The 23351-nt window shown below is 35.1% G+C and overlaps 1 pseudogene; it reads right to left on the reverse strand.

Moving 5' to 3' along the window:
• Nucleotides 1–3426: 3426 nt before the first annotated feature.
• On the reverse strand, nucleotides 3427–12204 carry LOC130591371 (uncharacterized; annotated as a pseudogene).
• Nucleotides 12205–23351: the final 11147 nt, after the last annotated feature.

Raw genomic sequence — 23351 nt, forward strand, 5'->3', positions numbered from 1 at the left:
ATCTAAACAACTAATTGCGTCCAATTACAAATAAAGATATCAAATTTCATAACCAACCAACAATAGTATGAATCGTATAAATACTAAATTAAATAATTAAATTCAATCAACTCAACGTTAACCAATTAGACTCAAATAATAGAAATATAAGAAACTGAAAACATGAATAAATTCAGATAAAATCCAGTTCAATCACAAGAACAACTAATTGAAAATAGAAGAGAGAAAACTCATGACTGTAGACCCGAATTGATGTAGCCGCTACCCTCAATTCGCCTCCGAACGCAATAATCCTTCAATTCCTATCAACTTGTCGATCTTGGACGAACCCGATTATTTTCCTTCACTCTCACGAACTCTCTTGTATGTGTGCGTGTTTTTTTTTCCTTTCCAAAAGATGGTGAATTTTATATCTAGTTGTGTAGAAGATAGAATCAAAAAGATAAAATCTCATAACTGAAAATCTGATAAACAATCGTATCTTGAAAATTTGAGGAGATAAAATCATATCTCCTCTAATTTTCTTGCGTTGAATGAGGAAGATAGAAATAACTTGTTTCTTTTATTTTGTTTGTTGTGTAGACCCAGTTGAGGAAGGAGGAATCAAGGTAGAGTTGGCCCCTTTGTTTTCTTTCTTTTACATTACAAAACTCACGTGAGCTTGGGCTCACTTTTATTATTTTTTTTTCTTCTTTTCTTTTCTTCTCTTCTTTTTTTTAGTCTTGTTGTCTTCCTTTAGCAAATTGAACTTGTAAAATACCTATAATAAAATAACACACTATTTAAGCTAATTATTCAATAAAATATAATATGGACATAAATACGTCACTTATTAATAAAAGTCAATAAATATTATAAAATAACACATAGAAGACAACTATAAGACTAATTTTAGGGGACAAAAATATAGGAATATATGCGCTTATCAAATTCCCCATACTTAGCTTTTGATCGCCCTCGATCAAAATACTACTAAAATAAAAGTAAAACTATACTAGGAAAGCAATAAACCTAACTCACTGTCGTAGGAATCACGATTGCACTTAGCATGTGCAACAAGCCCTTTAAACCCCTAGGCTACCCTAGTGGACGAGTAAGGTCTCGTGAGGATTTTCAGATGGCATCCCACAAAGCCTTATTAACATAGTTTCCCAAACCAACTAGCAAACATGGATATTCTAATGACAGAAACTAAATGCAAGACCTAATATACCACCTCAATTTTCTTTGTCGGAAATAACGAAATTAGATAACACACTACAAGAAACTAAAACATTTTAAAGTTAGTCAGAAAAACGTTGAGAAAATGTTATGGAGATGTCATACTCTTAGTGTTTAAACAATCGAACTATCAAATCTCATAATACTTCATGAACTAATTGTTATCTTTTGCAACTCAAAAATTTCCAGCATGAATCCACAAATGTATGCGTATCAAGTTCGATAAATAGACACTCACAAGTAGAAATAAAACACTCAACTCTCATGTGTCTGGGGTTAAATAATATTCACTCAAACCTATAACCGAGTCGACTCAAAATGAAGTATATTTCTTTAAACTTGACTATCGTCTCAATTCTCCACTTTGAAGTGACATAATGCATAAAGATCAAAAGGTCTTTCATAAGGTTGTAACGTGGCCAAGGCTAAAGGGTAGGAATAATATTTAGGAATGTGGAGTTAATTATAAGCCGAGCTAAAGGGAGCAAAAATACATGACTTATGATGTTCCACTCACAACAAACTCCATTTTTTTTTTCTTTCATATTATTCACCATATCCTTCACATGTAATGCCATCATAATACTTATATGGATATTTCATAGCATTTCCATTGCTCGATGACTTTCAAACATTTATTTTCTTTGATATTTTTCAATAATATAATTTTTTCTCTATAACCTTGTTTTCTCTTTTTTCTTTCAACAATATATCTCTACCATAACACAATCTTACAATACAAACTCAATATCTAATAACTCCCCTTAGCCAAGCATGGGTATAATATGTAGGAGGCCGCAAGTTTGTAATGTATGGTTAGCAAATAAACACGGGATTTTAAGGCTCAGAAGGGCTAAACAAAGGAAATATTATATGAAATAAAATCTCTGAGGCTAAGAAAAAAAAAGAAAAGGACGCCTAAATCATTTCTTCATAGCATTTGTCACAAAAGTCTCAAAGAGACCAAGTCAAGTTCAAGAGCCACACTTCATTGAGGAACTATCACACAAGAAAGAAAATAATGAGACTGATGCAGATGTGTCAGTCTAATAGGCTCAAAAGCTCACAAGGTTTGGTCTATTTATCTAGCCAGCTTATTTAAGAGAAGCAAGATAATTTTTTTTCAATTGTATTATAAATCTCTCAAGTTCGATTATCCGTTTCCAATTATATAACATTCCCAAAATCTTTTATTTCGAAAAAAAGTTTTTATTTATTTCAAACAAGTTAGATTAGAGTTTCTTATCAACTTACTAATCGCCATTCCTTAGGAAGATAAGAAGTGGAAATCCTAAATTAAATGCAACGAAAGTTCTATAACTAATGCAAGCAAAAGCACAATTTCTTTTTTTTTTATAGTACTTAATAAAATAAAAATTCTACAGAAAATTTGGCAGCACCTCCCCTAAAACAGGACATATCCCAATTTATTTTTCAATTTAAAGTCATGGATACCAGAACCTGTATTTAGCCTATAAAATTATACATCATATAATGCCAGCACACGCCACAATCCAGCCTATGATTTTGCCAATTTACCACATGTCCAGCTCCAAAGTGAAATTTGTCACCATTTATCTCCCCCCCACACATTAGACTATGCATTGTCCTCAATGAAAAAAAAATTGAATTAAAGAATGAGAGAACTTAGCTGGTTATGTGTATCTTTCTTCACAAAGAGAAATAATAATGGAGATCATAACGGGTTGCCTTGTTCATAGATGTTGCTTTAATGTGCTGCCTTCCTAATAGAAAGCTAGTTTGGAACCTCTGATTGCTTCACCACTTCTAGAGTATCACTCATGAGATGTGAAGGTGGCATGGTGCTGGTGGACAAGAGCAAAAACAAGTTAGAATATGACTAGACTTCCTAGCTATGATAAACATAAAGCATGAATGATGAGTGTAAAACTGAGAGAACAGTAAGAAAATAAAATGAAATAACAAGAGGAAGTGATAGTAGCAGGATTGGGTTGCCTCCCAAGTAGCGCCCTTAGTTTATGTCGTGGGCTCGACGTTATGCAAGCATCACTCTCGAAAGCTCGATCTCTTCAATTAAACCTGCATGCTCAAACTCATAAAATGGTTTTAATCTGTGGCCATTTACTTTAAAAACTTTTCCAGATTCCAAGCTTTTAATCTCCACTGCACCATGAGGAAAAATATCAGTAATAACAAACCATCTAGACCTAAGCTTACCAGGGAACAACTTTAAGCGAGCATTATATAAAAGGACTTTCTGTCCCATAGAAAATCAGTTTGAATAATCCGCTTATCATGAAAGGCTTTAGTCTTATCTTTATAAATCTGAGTGTTTTCGTAAGCTTCTAATCTGAGTTCTTCTAGTTCTTGCAAACTAAGTTTTCTCCTCTGTCCAGCTTGTTCGTAGTCCATATTACATTGCTTTACAGCCCAGTAAGACTTATGCTCGATTTCGACATGTAAATGGCATCCTTTTCCATAAACAAGTCTGTAAGGGACATTCTTAGAGGTGTCTTATAAGCTGTCCTATATGCCCACAATGCGTCATCTAACCTAAGGCTCCAGTCCTTCCTGTTAGGGTTCACCATCTTTTCTAGAATTGATTTGATTTCCCTATTGGACACTTCAGCTTGTCCGTTCGTCTGAGGATGATAGGCTGTTGCTACTCTATGTGTACATGATATCTTTCAAGGAGAGTCCCAAATGTTTTGTTACAAAAATGGGTACCCCTATCACTAATTATGGCTTTGGCATACCAAATCTGTTAAATATGTGACTCTTAACAAACTTAACAACTGTCTTAGCATCATCAGTTATGGTAGCTTGAGCTTCCACCCATTTAGAAACGTAATCGACAGCAAGAATAATATAAAGATTACCAAAAGATGAGGGGAAGGGACCCATAAAATCAATATCCCACACATCAAAGTTTTCACATACTATGATTCCATGTTGAGGCATTTCGTTCCTTTTAGATACATTTCCAGTCTTTTGGCAACGTTCACAAGACTTACAGAACACATAAGCATCTTTATAAAGTGTAGGCCAATATAAACCACATTCCAGAACCTTATGAGCAGTCCTTTGAGGACCAAAATGTCCTCCACTTTCAAGACTATGACAGAATGTAAGAATCGAAGCATATTCAGATTGGTCTACACTCCTAATTACTTGGTCAGAGCATGATTTCCACAAATAAGGGTCATCCCAAAGTAATACTTTGACTCAGATTTAATCTTTTCTTTTTGAGCTCTAGACAGAGTCGGGGGAATGTGCTAGTGACCAAATAGTAACCATATCAGCATACCAAGGAGTTTCAACATGATACATTGAAAGAAGTTGTTCATCAGGAAAGAATTCAGTCATTAAAGGCCAATCATCTCTAGGAACAATTCTACTAAGGTGGTCAGCAACTAGATTTTCAACACCCTTCTTATCTCTAATTTCTAAGTCAAATTCTTGTAACAAAAGCATCCACCTAAGCAAGCGAGGTTTGGATTCTTTCTTTTTCAAGAGATATTTTAGAGCAGAATGGTCAGAATACACAATAACATGTGTGCCTAGTAAATAAGGTCTAAACTTCTCTAAAGCAAAAATCACAGCATACATCTCTTTTTCAGTTACAGTATAGTTGCATTGAGCAGAATCAAGTGATTTAGAAGCATAATGGATCACATAGGATTCTTTATCTTTCTTTTGACCTAAAACGGCACCGATAGTCTTATCACTAGCGTCACACATGATTTCAAAGGGTAAGATCCAATCAGGTGGTCGAAGCACGGGTGCACTAGTCAATCTTTCTTTTAACTCATCAAAAGCCTTTTTACATTCTCATTAAAATCAAAAGTGGCATCTTTAGCAAGCAAAACACACAAGGAGATGCAATTTTTGAAAAATTCTTAATAAAGCGTCTATAGAAGCCAACATGCCCTAAAAATGATCTAACTTCACGAACACATGTAGGATATGGCAATGAACTAATAACATCTATTTTAGCTTTATCAACTTCTAAACCTTTAGCACTTACAATATGTCCAAGTACTACACCTTGTTCTACCATAAAATGACATTTTTCAAAATTCAATACAAGGTGAGTTTCAACACATCTTTGCAAAACACGAGCTAAACCAGGAGGATCTATCAAAGGAATCGCCAAAAATAGTAAAATCGTCCATAAACACTTCCATATCTTGTTCAATCAAATCAGAGAAGATACTCATCATACAACGCTGAAAAGTTCCAGGGGCATTGCATAGTCCGAAAGGCATTCTCCTGAATGCAAATGTACCAAAAGGGCAAGTAAATGTGGTTTTATCGTGATCTTCCGGAGCGATGGGTACTTGAGTATAACCAGAATAGCCATCAAGAAAGCAGAAGAATGATTGACCAGCAAGTTTTTCTAACATTTGATCAATAAAGGGCAAAGGGAAATGATCTTTTCTAGTAGCTTGATTAAGCTTCCTATAGTCAATGCAGACCCTCCATCCATTTGAACTCTAGTTGGAACAAGCTCTCCTTTAGTATTTTCAACAACAGTTATTCCACTCTTTTTAGGGACCACATGAACAGGACTCACCCATTGAGAATCAGAAATAGGATAAATCATGTCGGCATCTAACCACTTAAGGATTTCCTTTTTAACTACCTCCATCATGGAGGGGTTTAACCTACGTTGAGATTCTCTCGTGGGTTTAGCATCTTTTTCAAGAAAAATTCTATGCATGCATAAGGTGGGACTAATTCCTTTTATGTCAGCTAAGGTCCATCCGATAGCCTCCTTGTGGTCTTTTAGCACATTTGCCAATTTATCTTCTTGAAATTGATTTAGAGCATTGGAGATAATCACAGTAGAGTTTCATTTTCACCTAAATACACATATTTTAGATGCGAGGGTAGTGGTTTCAATTCTAATTGAGGTGCTTGAACAATAGAAGGGATTAGTTTAGGTACAGACACTGGCAAAGAAAGATCACAATTATCTTTTTTATCATTTTGCAAATCAAGACTTGCGACATCAGACATATCTACTAAAGAAACAGGCATTTCAGTGTCCTTGCTATCAGTAAAATTATGAGTCTCAAACAATTTTTCACACCACAGATCAAAAATTTCTTGAGCCATCCAGTCGAAAGCATCAAAGGAATCAATAGAACTAACATTATTGACATCATTTGGGTATCTCATAGCATCGAATATATTGAACTTAATTATTTCACCAGCAAATTCCATCGTCAAATTACCCTGATGAACATCAATTTTAGTCTTAGAAGTTTTCAAGAAAGGTCTTCCCAACAATAAAGGAACATTATCGGTTCTATCACCCATATCAAGAACATAAAAATCAGCCGGAAAAACTAATTCATTTACTTGAACTAGTACATCTTCTAACACTCCAATGGGAAATTCATTTGACCTATCAGCTAACTGAATAACCACATCAGTTTTAGACAAATATCCCACATTTAAAGTATCATAGACAGATTTGGGCATCACATTAATCGAAGCTCCTAAATCTAGCATGCATCTTTCAAATTTAGAATTACCAATTTTGCAAGGAATGGAAAACATGCCAGGATCTTTACATTTAGGGGGAAGCTTCTTTTGAATTATAGCTGAAATATTCTCTCCCATACTTACCTTTTCAGAAGGATGAAATTGTCTTTTGTTAGTACAAAGTTCCTTAAGAAACTTTGCATAACGGGGAACCTGTTTAATAGCATCAAGTAAAGGAATATTGACTTCAACTTTCCCAAAAGTCTCAAGAATTTCATTGTCAAGAGTAGCTTTCTTAGCTTTAGCAAATCTGGAAGGGAAAGGGGGCACATCTTTAAAACGAGAAACATCAATTTCTGGATTAAGCTTACCATTTCCTTCATGATCTTTCCTACTCTCAATCTCTCCATTTCCCCCTATAGTAAGTTCATCTTCATGTTTAACCTCTATCTCTCTTTCAATCTCGCGACTCTTTACCTTAGGTTCACTCAACTCTTTCCCATTCCTAAGGGTCACGGCTTTGGCATTCTCTTTTGGGTTAGGTAGTGGCTGAGATGGTAGTTTACCTGAAAGTTGAGTTTCTAGGTTACTTAGTGAAGTACAAATTTGTCCTATTTGAGTATCTATGTGGTGAAGGTGATTATCACACCACCATCGCCACAAACAACCACATAAACCAACACCAAGATACCACAGCAACCACCAAACACCATAACACCACTCCACGAAACCTACCACCCAACCACCCTACGAACCCACCAACCCAACAACCAACACCCATTATCGAACCACCAACTCCCACAAAACCGATCACCCAACAACCATCCACAACCCACGAAACCACCAACTTCGAAATCCACCACCAAAAAACCCACCATCCCCGCCGTTTCAATCAAAGTAAAGAAAAAAGAAGAAGAGCTTGGGATATTTATTTGTGTAGTGCAGCCATGTCTCACAACTGTTTATGCATGTACTTGTTGTGAAAATAATCTAAAATTAGTTCAGCCTTTACGTCATAATAGGATATTATGATATTAGCCCATTTCACTATAACCAAATATCTACATATTCCAAGCCTAATATATTATCAAGGAAAGCATGGAAAACTCACCCAAAATTTGGATGCTCTATAATCAATGAAGTCACCATTCTTTTTAAGATGAGCTCTCTTGAAAACATCTGATGGTTTCAGCTTCTCACCACCCAACTCAGCAACCTTTCACATACAATACTGTACACACATTACAAAATGAATATAACTAACAACCACTAAAAACTAAGAGGAAAACTTAAGTGAAAGAATAAACTAATTTATGCAACTTGCCATTTTCTCTTTCAATTCCTCAGTTGAGACAGACCCTTGGCAATGAAGTGACATGCCTTTCACACTATTTTTCTTGTTTGCAGAACATTGAGCTGATTTCTTTTTGAATTTTGGTGTGTCCTAATTTTTCTCAGCCCAACTTTCAAACTTTTTGACACCATAAAGGTAAATAATCATTTACCCTAACTAGTTTTGACACTACATTTGTAAGTCGTCTTTTTAATTTGGCCTCCCACTCCAACTTTACTAACTTCGCAACTGATGGATCCCATGAAAACTCCTTCTGCATTATTGTATATGCAAACAAGAAAAAAGTGAGATATGTAACCACAAAAAGAGTAAACAATTTAAAATCATATGCTTCCAACCAGAATGTCGCAGAACAAAATTTGAAAATATATACTAAGCAGCATCAGGAAACACCGCGCTCATAGAATTTCACATCATAGATACTATAATATAGTCATTGAGTCATGTTGCTTTAATGCATACCATGCTATATTTACACTTGAAAAATAGAAGTTCACATATTAGCAAATATATAATCAATTATATATGGGAAAAAACATACCCTAAAACCATACCACCATCTATCCTGAATCTCCTGCGGCACCATAGACCAATTATTGTATGGTCGATCAAAGTACTGCTTGTATGAGGTTTTAGAAACTTTCTTCACTACCTCACGCTTAGTGAACCTGAAACATTCAACTTATTTGACAATGTACAATAAATTGCTATGAAGGTCTAGCATATCAACTAATTTAAATACTTAACTAACCATAATTTTCCTCTGGGGTGTAAAACTGCATTGACTTTTGTTGGGTTCCCAGTTTATCACTTATAACCAAAGCTTGATCAACGTTAGTGTGTGTCAAGATGAGTAATGTAGATGGTGTTGTGCCATTTGAGTGTGTCGTACCATCTGGAGTAGTAGTCATCGATGTATCAGCCGATGTTGGTGATGGTGTAGAATGAGCTTCAGTAGATGGCTGCCCATCACATTCTGCATCATATTCATCATCATCATCATAATTCTCTATATTTGTTGTATGCACTAGTTGAAATAGAGGTTTTCGAGGGCCTCTAATAATTCCACCTCTCCCATTAAACCCACCTCTGCAACGATATGTCATCTGCATTATAGAGCTTATTAGTAAACAAATATAAAAACATACTTAGGATTACAAAAACATATATTGCATTATACTTGAAAATCTAATATGACAGTAGGAAAATAACAAAAAACAAATCACTAAGCAAGCAAAGTATTATAAAGGTATCACAATCCAAAATTACTACAATCTAATAAGGCGAGCATACACATGCCTAGTAAATAAATATTCTAAGGAATAAAAAACACATTTAAGAGTCAATAATTGTCTACAAATTCAACCAATACAAAAACAAGTTCACTTCATAAGTCATCATCATCAGTTCCATCTATTTCATCATTTGAAGAATCATCAAGGTCATTTGCTTCATCTTCTACTTAGATATTCACCCATTTCAGAAAATGATTCTTCATTATCTTCATTATCTTCATATCCATCCCCAACTATCTCAAATCCATAGTCTTCTTCATTTTCTTGATCTTCTCTGTTGATTATTATTAGATCTTCTAGCCCAAATATTGATGGAGTATTTGAATCGAATCTTCTTGAAATGATACTTGATCTGTAGGTGCATCGACTATTCCTTTGGCCTTTATATCAAAAATAGCCTGCCATTGATTTCTTTCCTGAGTTGTAACAGGAAAAGGAACAAAACAAACTTGCTCAACTTGGTAAGCCAATACAAATGGGTCATAAATCGCGTATCTGTTTGCAAGATTGACCTCAATAAGTTTGTACTTTTCATGCACCTTGGTACCTTGTCTCGGATCACACCAATCACATTTGAATAACACTGTTTTGTAACATCCTCTTGCACCAACATAACTCAACTCCATCACATCTTGAAGAACAGCGTAGTAATTATTACCTTCTACGCTTTTCATACAAACACCATAATTCATGGTTGACTTTCTCTTACCATAGTCATATGTATGAAAATTATAGCCATTAATTTCATATCTCTTGAACTTGCGAATTTCTCTAGAGGGACCAAGTGCTAAAGAACGAGTAACGTCGTCATCAATGCCAAATCTCAAAACCTATATCAATTAATTATTTTTATTAAAACCTCAAGGTAATAAAAAAGTTAATTATACTAATCAACATGGAACTAGTAACTTAGACATACGTATTCTCTCAGGCAATTAGGAAACTTGTGTTGAAATTTGGCCTATACATCATCCACGTTAATACAACTATGTGTTCTCATCATTTCTTCCTCGAATAAACTGTTAAACACCTAATCTTAGTACCTTATTTAAGTAAATACTTATTTCAGCAGAAATTATTAATGTCAAAATCAAACATACCTTTCATACTCTTTAAGAGTTTCACAATTACCTACAACATATGCATGAGCAACGCCATAATCCTTATCATCAAGATAACCTATTTCTCCTTGTGTAGAACTATACCCAAATGAACAAGAAAATATCTCTGGCATGTTTTGATCATTTTTCTCATTCTCACTATCATCAAACTGTAACCCTACATCCTTGGCCTTTGTGTCCACATGAGGCTCAAATTAATGGGTACAAAAATTTGATATCTCCTCCATTAAGATTGCTATGACAATTATTGAGCTTTCCACTTGAGCTTTGTTACCAACCTTTTGCTTTAAGTGGTAAAGAAACCTAAGGAAAACCAATATGTAAGAATGTACCATTTTGAAAAGAGAAAAAACAATATACCTCTCAAAAGGATACATCCATCTATATTGAACCGGTCCACCAACTTTGGCTTCATAAGGTAGATGAATAGGAAGATGTTCCATGACATTAAAAAAGCTTGGTGGAAAAATATTCTCTAGTTTACAAATTATTTCAAGAATATTCTTCTCCAAACGGAACATGTCCTCATAGTGCAAAGTTGATGAGCATATATCCCTAAAAAATTGACTTATCTCAGTTAAAACATTCCAAACAATGGAGGGTACCAAGTCTCGAAAGACCACAGGAAGCAATCGTTGCATAAATACATGGCAATCGTGGCTCTTCATCCCAAATAACTTATATTCCCTTGAGTCAACGCATCTACTCAAATTAGATGCATAGCGATCGGGAAATTTCAGCTTTTGCATTCACTCACATAGAACTTTTTTCTTTTCCTTAGTGTATAAGAAGCTCTAGGAATTTTGGTTTTCACCACTCCGTTTACGACTACATCCTCAACTTCAAGTTTTCTTCGCTTACAATAAAGTCTCAAATCTCTCCTTGCTTTGATATTGTCTTTTGTTTTCCCCTTGACATCCATAATTGTGTGAAACAAATTGTCAAAAAAAATCTTTTCAATGTGCATGACATCCAAGTTGTGGCGTATTAGAAGTTTACTCCAATATGGTAGTTGGCATAATGAACTTTGCTTAGTCCAATTATGAGTAACTCCATATCCTTGGTGTCTTGAACACAAGCTTTCTTCTCCAGTTTTAGGGATCAATGATACCCGTTCCCAAAGTTGTTCACCACTTAGTCTTTCGGTAGCAATTGATCTTTCTTCCCTATCTTTGAAAAAGCCACTTTTATTGTTTTGAAAGACATGATCGACATTAAGAAATTGTCGATGACAATCAAACCAAGATTGCTTACCACCATGCTTCAAGGTGAACGCCTTTGTATTTTCCATGCAATACGGGCATACTAGCTTCCCGGGGGCGGTGCTCCACCCCGATAGCATACCATAAGCAGGAAAATCACTAATAGTGTAAAGTAAAGAAACCTTCATGTTAAAATTCTGTTTTCTTGAAACATCATATGTCGGGACCCCAACCTCCCACAAATGCTTTAACTCATCAATAAGAGGTTGTAAGAATACATCAATGTTTCCCTTTGGACGTTTTGGACCTGGAATGATTAAACTCACAAACATATATGGTTTCTTCATACACAATGATGGCGGAAAATTATAAGGAGTTACTATCACTGGCCAACAAGAGTAATGTCCCCCTGACTTACCGAATGGTGAAAAACCATCCGTGCAAAGTCTTAAACGAACATTTCGTGGCTCGGCAGAAAAAGAAGGAAAGGAGGTATCAAAATGTTTCCATTCTTCTCCATCAGATGGATGGGTCATTAAACCTTCAGTTTTCTCATGAACTGCATGCCAACTCATTTTTTCAGCACTGGACTTGGTTGCATATAATCTCTGCAACCTTGGAGCAATTGGCAAATAATGCAACACCTTTTTCGGAGAACGTTTCCTGTTTGCCCTTGTAGCCTTAAAGCGATTAGATTTGCATATTAAACATTCATTGAGATCCTTATTCTCCTTCCAAAAAAGCATACATCCCTTAGGACATACATCTATTCTATGGTGTGGAAGTTGAAGTCCTTCTAACAATTTTCGAGTACGACAAAAAAGTATCAGTCATATAATTCTCATTTGGACAAACTTCCTTTATCAAAGACGTAACACTATCAATCGCCCTATGTGGAATATTATACTCACACTTAAGGTTAGTAATTCTTGCAGCAACAGACAACAAAGACAAGTTACATCCATCATATAAAGGCATCTCAACTGCCTTTAGCATATCAAAAAACTTTTTAGCCTCAGGATGAGGATCTTCTTCAGATATATCATTGTATTCAGGTCCAAATGCATCCATTACCATATTACTGTAAGGATTACTCTCTAAAGAATTTGACAAGTCATTCAGTGATACATTTTCAACGTAACTTTCTCCATGAGAAGTCCACAAGTAATAATCTGGACAAAGTCCATACCTATACAAGTGAACCTTAATGGTTTCAGAATCCCTATACGGCACATTCTCACATTTGGCACAAGGACATTTCAATAAACCATCAATAACCACATTCTCTTGCCTACAAGCTAAGTACACAAATTCATCAACTTTTGTCGTAAAGTAGGAACTTAGATGTTTTCCCTCAAGTCTTTGATACATCCATTCTCGATCTTCCCTCCTCACTGCAAATTTAGTTCTCATTAGATACCCATTAGTAGGTTATTTTGTTCAACCTCATATTATATAGATTCATTCGCAATGAACAAATCTTAAAATAGGAACTCTATGTTAAGATTTACTCATATTTAATTGGGCCTTGTATAGAGATCCAATACACACTTTGTATAAGATAAGACTATTGAATGAAATCACTGAGACCAATCATCATATTCAATAAAAATAATTCAATGAAAATTATTTGTCATTGGAAACTCAGAGTAAGTCAACTAGTAACATGATGTGGTTAATACTAGCCAACAATTGTGCATTAGCCAACTGAGAACACACAAGCTACTATACCCACAACAAATAAGCATATAAGCTAGTAATGGAAAACATATATTGGAACTACTTTTACTAGCTTTAGCAAACTATCATCAACCTCTATAACATATTACCACCCACTAGCAACCCTTAGCACAACCAAGAAGCCTAAGGAAATTCCTGTAAAAGAACCATGCTAGTGAGAAAGCATGAAAGGGCCAAAAAGGTAACTACCTAGTATATACTAGAACATGAACATGTACTAATAAATCACATAACAATAACAAATACAGAAATATATCATAACAACATATATGAAAAATAGAAATAAAAAGTATTGAAATACAATTTCTAAGAGTTTGATTTTTTATAAGTAAATCACACATACAGTAAATTATCACAAATCTATTCATTTAAGAAAAGAAATAATTCTCACTTTAAATGAAGCACCTTTAATACCCCAATTATATTGTTGCGTCTTGCCTTGATCTCTCGTTCCTTGCTCAATAAAGTTTAGAAAACTTATCTACCTTAAATCAAGGTATTAAAAAAGTCAGAACACTTGAGTATAGACTTGTATACTTCCTCTGTTTCTTTTTAATAACAACACTTTGACAAAAAAATGTGAGAACTTTTTGGTCAAAGTGTAGCTATTGAAGAGCAACTGAGGAAGTATATATATAATTCAAAAGTTGCAAAAGGAGGCTCATACACAAAATAAAGAATACTTAGATATTAAATGCTTAGTGTTGTTCAGGTATTAAATACCTGAGTTGCATTCCGAAAATAAAAAAAGATACCATACTATTGTCACACATATATTAAATACTTAGTGGTGTTCATATCATTATAAATTATAAGAAGAGCAAGCAGGAAAGTAGCATGCTAGTAGTGATCCTGTAAGCTTAGGTTTGCGAATGGTCAATTAATTTTCATAGGCTTCAAAGCTTTCAACTTGTATAAGCCTAGTTAAAGAGTTCGCTTGAGTTTAGTTGTAATAATATAACCACCTGATCGAAAGAGATTCACTTAATGCTACAACAATATATAAATAGACAATTTTATATGTCAGTATATAATTTGGAGGTTTAAAGTACTATATGTCTTCTAGTTTTATATACTCCTTCCATCCTAAATTCTTTGCCCCGATTTCCTAATTTGGTTGTTCTTAAATTTTTGCCCCATTTGTTTTTTTTTTAAAACAATATTACTCTCTCTACTTTTTACACATAAAGTCCCACATGTATTATCAACTTAACTTATTCATTGATTTGTGTACCAAATCAACAAGGGACAAAGAAAAATGGGACGAAGGGAGTATGTGTGTGTATATATATAAGCATGAAGCTATGATATAATATAACATTTAACAATAACAAGTACGTATGAGAATTGTAATATATGAAGCCTTTTGCAACTTAGATTTACATAGACATTATATATAAGTAGTTAATAAGAGTTTGAAAGGGAAGGGAACCATTAGCCCATAACTTTTTGTTTACTCAGTCACGTGATACTAATTGGTAATTAAGCTTGATCGACAAGTAATCAGGAGAAGTGGTGTACATGTTCATTTGCCAATTCAAGTAATAATGATTTCCATCAGTGTGTCAAGGAGTTTCTTTTATTTAAGACATTCATACGTAATTTGGCTTGCAATCTTTTTTAAAAAGATGCATTTGGATTAATGTGAATAAATTATACCTTCTACTAAGGGCCAATAATGATAAGTCAGCCAATGATTCCTAAATAATAGCATATACTGATGAAACTAAACTACCAAGTTACTTACTCTACCCTTTTAAATTAAGCACAACAAACAAGTGAGTCAAAAGAAGAGGAAATTAGAGCTGGGCATACCAAAAACAACTATAGCAACGTATAAAGGGGGCAGCAACAAGAAAATTTTCATCAATTTTTCATCATCCCCAATTGTGAATATATCACTAAAAGTTTACATAACTTACTATTCTGTAGTTTGCAAGAGGTAATACAACAAGAACTAGATACATGTATAAATTGCCAATATCTTTATATACACCCAGATACGTGCATCTAGTAGGAACAACTATTTAACAAATATTGTAATTGAGAATGATTTTAGTTAGAAACCCTAAAAGTTAAATACAACATATAATTAAGCCACAAATTTGAAAAATTTTGTGACGAATATGAATTAAGAGAACAACCATGAACAACAACCAACCTTTCTCACGTTTTGGCGTCAAAGAGCAAACTCGAATTTCCCAAAATTTGAGATCTAAACTTGAAATTACTGCGAATAAATTTAAGGTTAGTGGCTAAATCATATTACCCATATGTAATTCTGCTTCTAAAACAAGATTTGTACCTCGTATTTAATTAATTTTCTGAAAAAATGAGGAAGTTAGGGTTTGCTTTGATTTCCTCGAGATTCTTCCATAGCTATATCTTTAGGGAGTGTTAGAAAAATTGTGAATTTTTGGCATTTACTACCACAAGCAAAGAAGATGAAAATGAAAATTGATAGTGAGTATGAGTTTGAGGAGAGAGAGGGAGAGGGAGAGAGTGAGAGTTGGTGACTGAAAAAGTAGAAGCTAATGTATTTTTGTGGTTTGAAAGATATATAGCATTATTTTAATTTTATATTCATTCTTTTTTTTTCTTTTTTTTAATGTTTGAGCGCTATTTTTTTTGGCTAAATACCGCGATATGAAATCCTACAAAATGCTTCCAATTTTTTTAAGAACTACTACTAAAAAGTTGCAACGGATAAATAGATTCCATAGCAAATTTTGCTACAGAGATGAATTCCGTAGCAAACTTTGCTACGGAGAATATAATCCGTTTCAGTTTTTGAAACGGAATTTTATTCCCTTGCAAAATTTGCTACGAATTAGTCTCCGTAGCAAAATTCCGTAGCTAAAATGCCATGCTTTTTGTAGTGATAAAACCCCTCATGATCCAGGAAACTCCTGACTTCCTTGTCATTCACAGGAGGAGAAAGTTTCTCAATCACCTCAATTTTTGCTCTGTCCACCTAGATGCCACGTTCAGATATGAGGTGTCCAAGTACCACTTCATCATTCACCATGAAGTGACACTTTTCCAAATTAAGAACCAAATCAACCTCATAGCATCGTTTCAGAATTTTAGAGAGATTATGCAAACACACATCAAAGTCAGAATCATAAGCACTAAAATCATTCATAAATACCTCCATGATATTCTCGATGAAATTAGAAAAAATGGCCATCACACATCTCTGAAATAAAGCATGGGCGTTGCACAAACCAAATGGCATTTTGCAATAAGAAAAAGTGTCGTACGACAAGTGAACGTCGTCTTCTCCTGATGCTCTGGGTGAATGGAAATTTGAAAGAAACCTGAATATTCATCCAAATAACAGAAAAATCTATGTTTTGCTAATCTTTCTAACATCTGATCAATAAAAGGAGGGGTAAGTGATCTTTCAAAGTGGTTGTGTTTAATCTGCGATAGTCAACACACATTCGCCAACCTGTAACAATACGAGTAGGAATTAGTTCATCCCTATCATTCTTAACAACAGTAGTCCCCCCTTTTTTAGGAACAACTTGAACCGGGCTCACCCACTTAGAATCTGAGATGGGGTAGATGATGCCCATGTCAAGTAGTTTCCTAATTTCCTTCTTCATGACCTCTTGCATATTAGGACTCAAACGTCTTTGGGATTGATGCAAGAGTGGTGATTTTCTTCCAAGTTTATTCTATGCATGCAAAAAACAGGACTAATACCCTTTAGATCATCAATACTATACCCAATAGCCTTTTTGTGCATGAGAAGCACTATAAGAAGTTGTGAAAGCTGGCTATCTTGAGTCTAGTACTGCCAATCACAGGGCATTCCTCACTGTCATCAAGAAATGCATATTTGAGGTGAGAAGGTAAAGGTTTAAGTTCTAACTTCTTTACTTATGGTTTGGAAGTAGAGCAAATAGTCTCAGTTACCTTATAATCGGCTACCTTATCAAGTCAAGGTCATCATTCAGATCAAAAGTTATCTCCAGTAAATCATTTGATAGAAATTGTTGAAAACCAACTCCAGAAATCTCATCGAGTACATCAATCCTGCAACATGTGTGATCAAGCATAGGAGACTTAATAGCATTGTTAGCTTCAAAGTAACGGTATCATCACCAACACTTAAAGTTAGAGAGCCTGATTTTACATCAATAACGGCACCTGTAGTACATAGGAAAGGCCTACCTAATATAATGGGACTCTGACTATCTTCTTCCATATCAAGTACTATAAAATCCACAAGAATGTAAAATTTCCAACCCTGATAGGTACATCATGCAGAATACCCAAAGGATATTTCACAAAATGATCTGTCACTAGTGGAAAAATGAAAAAGGGTTGCGCTGAAAAAGGCCTGCAGGGCTGCACTTTTTGACAGCAGCCCTTTCAGTAGCAGCCCTTCACTTTTTAAGTAGGGCTGCGCTAGAAAAGCGCAGCCCTTAAGCTAGAAGGGCTGCGCTAGTTAGGAAAAAGCGCAGCCCTTCTAGCTTAGAAGGGCTGCGCTAGTTAGGAAAAAGCGCATCCCTTCTGAGCTAGAAGGGTTGCGCTTTTTCCTAACTAGCGCAGCCCTTCCTACCAAAAAAAAAAAAAAAATTTTGACATTTTTTTACTCATAATCTCACATTTTCTGAAATTAAACAGAAGAGAAGATAAACGAAACGAAAATACTAAACCCAAAACAAAAATAAGAATGAAACGAAAATGAAAAAAAGGAACAAAAACTAATATACAAAGAGAAGTATACAAGAACATTAATCAAAACAAAGATGAAAATACAAGAAATTATATACAAAGAGAAGTATAAAAGAACATTAATCAAAATAAACAAAGAGAAGTATACAAGAAAATTAATCAAAACAAAGAGAAGTATACAAGAACATTAATCAAAATATATAAACAAAGAGAAGTATCCAAGAACATTAATCAAAATATATAAACAAAGAGAAGTATATAAGAACATTATAGATCTGAAAATACAAGAACTACCTCCAAACATTAACCTAATAATGTTTAAATACATAAAACAAAACCCTAATACATAATTTAAAGGAAAAAAAAAATCGAAAAAACTTAAAATGGCTATTTGGAGGCTTAAACGAACTCGGATGGCTTAAAAAGCCTAAACATCACGGCATAGTGTGAGTTTGACTCGTTGGCTCGTTCCGCTTCCGAAAAGGTATCACAATAGGCAATCGGAGTCCGTCGGCATGATTCGTGCAAATCATTTCAGCGTTTTTGTCGCAACATTTCTGGGAGTTTTTGAGAGGATTAAAGAGAAGGAGGAGAGGGAGGAGGGATGTGAGAGAAAGAGGAAAAGGAATAATGAGGGACGTGAGAGAGGAGAGAGAAGAATGAGGGATATATTTGATGAATCCCGCTTAATATTTGAAGCCCGCGAACTTGAATTTTTCAAATTTTTTTAAGAAGGGCTGCGCTTTTCTTCAAAAACGCAGCCCTACTTAGTCAGAAGGGCTGCGCCTTTTATAAAAGGCGCAGCCCTTCTGTTGTGTAGGGCTGCGCTTTTGTACAAAAGCGCAGCCCTTCCTGTTTTTTCCCCTAGTGTGTCATCTGCAAAGTAGTCTGTCTGCACTTTAAAACAACCAAGTTCAGTTTATTACAGATAGATAAAGGCATAACAGATACACTAGTACCTAAATCACATAAATTCTTATCTATAAACAAAGCACACACGTGACAAGGGATGAAAAAACTACCATGATCTTTTAGTTTTGATGGAATTTTATTTTGCAAAACAACACTACACTCTTTAGTTAGAGCAACTCTATCTATGCCAGCAAAATCTTTCTTCTTATTAATCATATCTTCAAAAACTTGGCATACACATGTACTTGAGAAATTAAATTAGTGAAAGGAACTATTACCTCTAGATTTTTTACCATAGATATGAACTTACCAAGTTGTTGATCGACCTTTGATTTTTGCATCTTATGAGGGAAAGGTAGTGGTGGTGTAGGAGAATTTGTAACCTTCTCCTTCTGCTTCTCTGTTTCATCTACTTTCTCGCGCTCAATTACAGTTTTTGAGCTATCATCACCTTCATTTTCATCCACTACATCATTCTAAACTCGAGGTGGCGAATCATCCGTAAGAATAGAGGGATCATCATATTGTGTACCGCTTCGAAGAGTGACGGCATTAGCAGTTTCTTTGGGAATTGGTTGCCCCGGCAGATAACCTGGTTGCCTCTGTGCATTACTTTCAGCCACCTGAGCAAGTTGAGTTTCCAAGTGTTTGGTAGTGTTCTTCAACTCCTTGATGCTCTCATCATGACTTTGTTTCATATAAACCACGATTTTCATCATATCAGATAAAGTAGGTTCTTGTGAGCTAGCATTTGGAGAAGGTTGTTGCTGATAGCCTTCGTGTGAAGGCCTATTGAAACCAGGAGGGAGATCTGAGGAGCCCCTTACTAGTATTGTTGTCTAGCATGATTTTGATGGGGTGGTGGGTAGCAAAATTGTTGTATAGGTTAAGGGTTCTGAACATTGTTGCTTTTGTAGGAAAACTTGGGGTGATCCCTCCAACCTGGGTTATATGTGTTAGAGTAAGGGTAGTGTGGAGGTCTTTTTGCTAAAACTCATTTGCACGCTCCATCTGATTCGGGTCAGGTTGATTATAGCAACAATCATGACCAAAGTGGCCTTAAACACCACACACCTCACAGTAAGAAGAGGTAATAGGAGCTATGGAAGACATCGCATTAATACTCATAGGAGGAGTACTAGACTGTGAAGATTTTAGTGCATCCGTTTTCATGCTCAACTGGGCTACTTGTGAATGCAATAGGGAATATGCATCAGCATCCAACTTTTTTCTTCGTAATAGTCCTAGAAGAACTATGATCATTTGCTGCTAAGTTGGCTAGAAAATTGTACCTTTCATCCAACTCCTTATCTAGGAAAAAAACCCCTGCAGATGAATCAATTATACTCTTGATATGGGGTTGTAGACCATTGTAGAATGCTTGAGTGATGAACCACTTGTCAAGATTGTAGTGTGGGCATTCTTTCTACAGGTCCTTGAACTTATTCCATGCTTCCTTCAATGTCTCATCAGGTTCTTGTTGGAAGGTAGCAACTTGTGCGCGTCTTATAGGACGATTAGTATATTCTTTCAGGAATGCTTCGGGAATAGTATTCCATTCAGTTGTTGTAACATCATTCAACCATTTTTTAGCTTTTTCTTTTAATGAGAATTCAAAGACCATGACCTTCAACTGATCAGAAGTGACCCCTTAGTGCTTCACGGTACGAAAGAGTTGTTGAAACCGTTGTAAATGATTTGCAGGGTCTTCAGATGGATGCCCTCCAAACTGGTTCTATTGGATCATATGAATGAGAGATGGCTTAATCTCAAAATTGGTCGCTTGTATATCAGGCATAGTAGGGCCTATGGGAACATTGTCAGGGGAAGGTACCCCATAAGACTTCAATGACTTAGAAGGCATGATCGATTCTGATGGTTCCTCCATGGATTTTCCCTGATTAGCAGACTACTTCTTCTTCTTTTGTTTCTTCTTGAGTATTCGGAGGGTTTTCTCAAGATCATGACCGGTTGGAACTGGGGTGGTCGACCTGGCCAGAGTGATATCTCGTTCTTGTGCTTGCAATCTTGTCCGAATCGCATGTGCAATCTCTCGAATCTTCTCTAGGCCTTATGTGACCATTGGACTTCTGTTCCACAACTTAAATAAAGACACTAAACGCCTAATCTGTACCAAAACATGTAACACACGAAAACAAATCCAAAGATATCAAATCACACAGAAATCGAGCATAAAATAGCTCAAATCGACTATCAAAACTAAGGAAATTGGAGTAAATAATCTATATATAGTTGACACGTCAGTATGCTGGGTTCTGAAAAAATAACGATCATCAGGAGGACCAATCATGGAGCCATCAACGAAAACTAATGGAAGATCGAGCAAGGATGAATATGTGTAACGTGTTTTATGTGTTTGATTGTATTTATCTGTGAGAGTAAATGAAAGAATAGTAATTCTATGAGAGATTAAATATGCGTCAAAGAGCGTGCCAAAAACAAGAAAAACTTAAAAAAAATAAGAAAATTTTATGTGCGGCACGCATGGGCATTGTGTCCAACTCACAAGCTACGCGTCTGGCGCATTGTTGTGCGCTAAGCGCACGCCCTGTGCAATTTTCAATTATGTTTGCAGTTTCGTTCTTCTCCGTGTGCAATATGTTGCATCAGACGCAACTCAAATCTGGCCGATTATTTTATTGAATTTTGTCTTTTAAAGATTCTTTTTATCTTTATAAAATATTCTCATTCTAAATTCAAAAATCAGCCACCCTAAAAGAGATTAAATCTTATTTACTTGGCTTTTCATAGAACTTGGCTCAATATAATCAAACGGTGGGCACAAAATACAATTGATTATCAAGAATAATTTAGTGGGATTTGAAATTAGATTTTGAATCTTTAAAACAAATAAACAGACTTTATGATTTTGAGAACGATTTGGGTACTCATTCTTCATATTGCTCTCCCTTGGATCAAACCAATTAAGACCACGGTATGCATCATCATCGAGTACTCATAAATAGGGAGATACGATTATTTGTCTATACTGCTCTAACTGAAGAACTGCATGTTGCTTGCTCCACCTTTGGAACTTCATTGTGCTAGTTCCTCTCAAGAAATGCATACTAATTGTTCTCCTATGGAACTTCTTTGTACTTGCTTTGACTCTAAAACTTTATGTTGTTGTTCCTACTATGGAACTACGTACTGATTTATAGTGGTTCCTAATCTGGAACTTCATTACCTTATTCTTGCTTAAAACTTGGGATTCCAAGAACTAGTTTGTATTCCCTTATTCGAACTTAATCCTTGCTTCAACATTTCCTTATTTCTCCAAGTGTTTTCTTCACAAGGCTTCAACTTAATAGCTTGTTATATTCCAACTTAGGAAATACATAAAGTCTAACAACATATATGTATAATTAGACTTTTTCTCTCTTTGAGATTCACCCTCTGGAACTTCAGTTGTCGAAGTTCCTTCATAATGTGATAGATATAACCTTTCATAACTTGCTATATCTTAGTATAATAGGCACATCTTAAACATACATGTTGGTTAGATAACATCATTGTTCACAATCATCAAGACACTATATGACTCAACAACATTCCCCTTCTTGATGATGACAAACAAATGATGCTTATCACAAATTATACACTAAAACAATGTAAAATAATCCATCTCAATGAACAAGTCATGCATGTACTCTAAGGGAATATTCTTTATTTCGACTTAACTATACTTGACCATAAGCATCATACATTTTTTTTCTCCCTTTTGTCATTATAGAAAAAGGATCATCTTATACACAATTGTTTTAGGTAAATCATACACATTGTTATATGATACACTTGCCACCATGAATTTTAGTCACTTGCTTGTCGTAAAGCAACAAGAATCTCAGTTTTCAAACATAGGATGCAATTTCTAGAGGATTATCCAGCTTATTATAATCCAAAGACCCAACTTCAAAACCACTAAAGGAATTTGACAAATAGGAAACTGAAAATCAATTAAAGGTCATATTTGAAAGTCAATAACTGATTAAGAGAATAAGATAGTATAATATCAGGCTCAAAGAAATATGAATGGAGTTTATCGAACAATTTGGATAGAAGAAACTTGAAATATATAGTGTGCTCTATGTTTTAGACTTTCAATAAGAGAATATTTACAATCATTAATTACAATTAATTACTTTAGGTCACACATTTGAAAGCCCCTCCAAAAACCACACAAAATCACCTGGATATATAGTAGAGGTGATCATTTTGGCCCGGCCCGACCCGTTTTTGGGTTGCCCGTATTTTTTTGGCTTTGGGCAAGCCAAAAATGACTTTTTAGTCTATTTTTTGGCCCGGTCCATTTTGGTCTGCA

This window comes from Beta vulgaris, chromosome 5 (genome assembly GCF_026745355.1).
Source record: "Beta vulgaris subsp. vulgaris cultivar EL10 chromosome 5, EL10.2, whole genome shotgun sequence".
Taxonomy (NCBI): Eukaryota; Viridiplantae; Streptophyta; class Magnoliopsida; order Caryophyllales; family Amaranthaceae; genus Beta; species Beta vulgaris.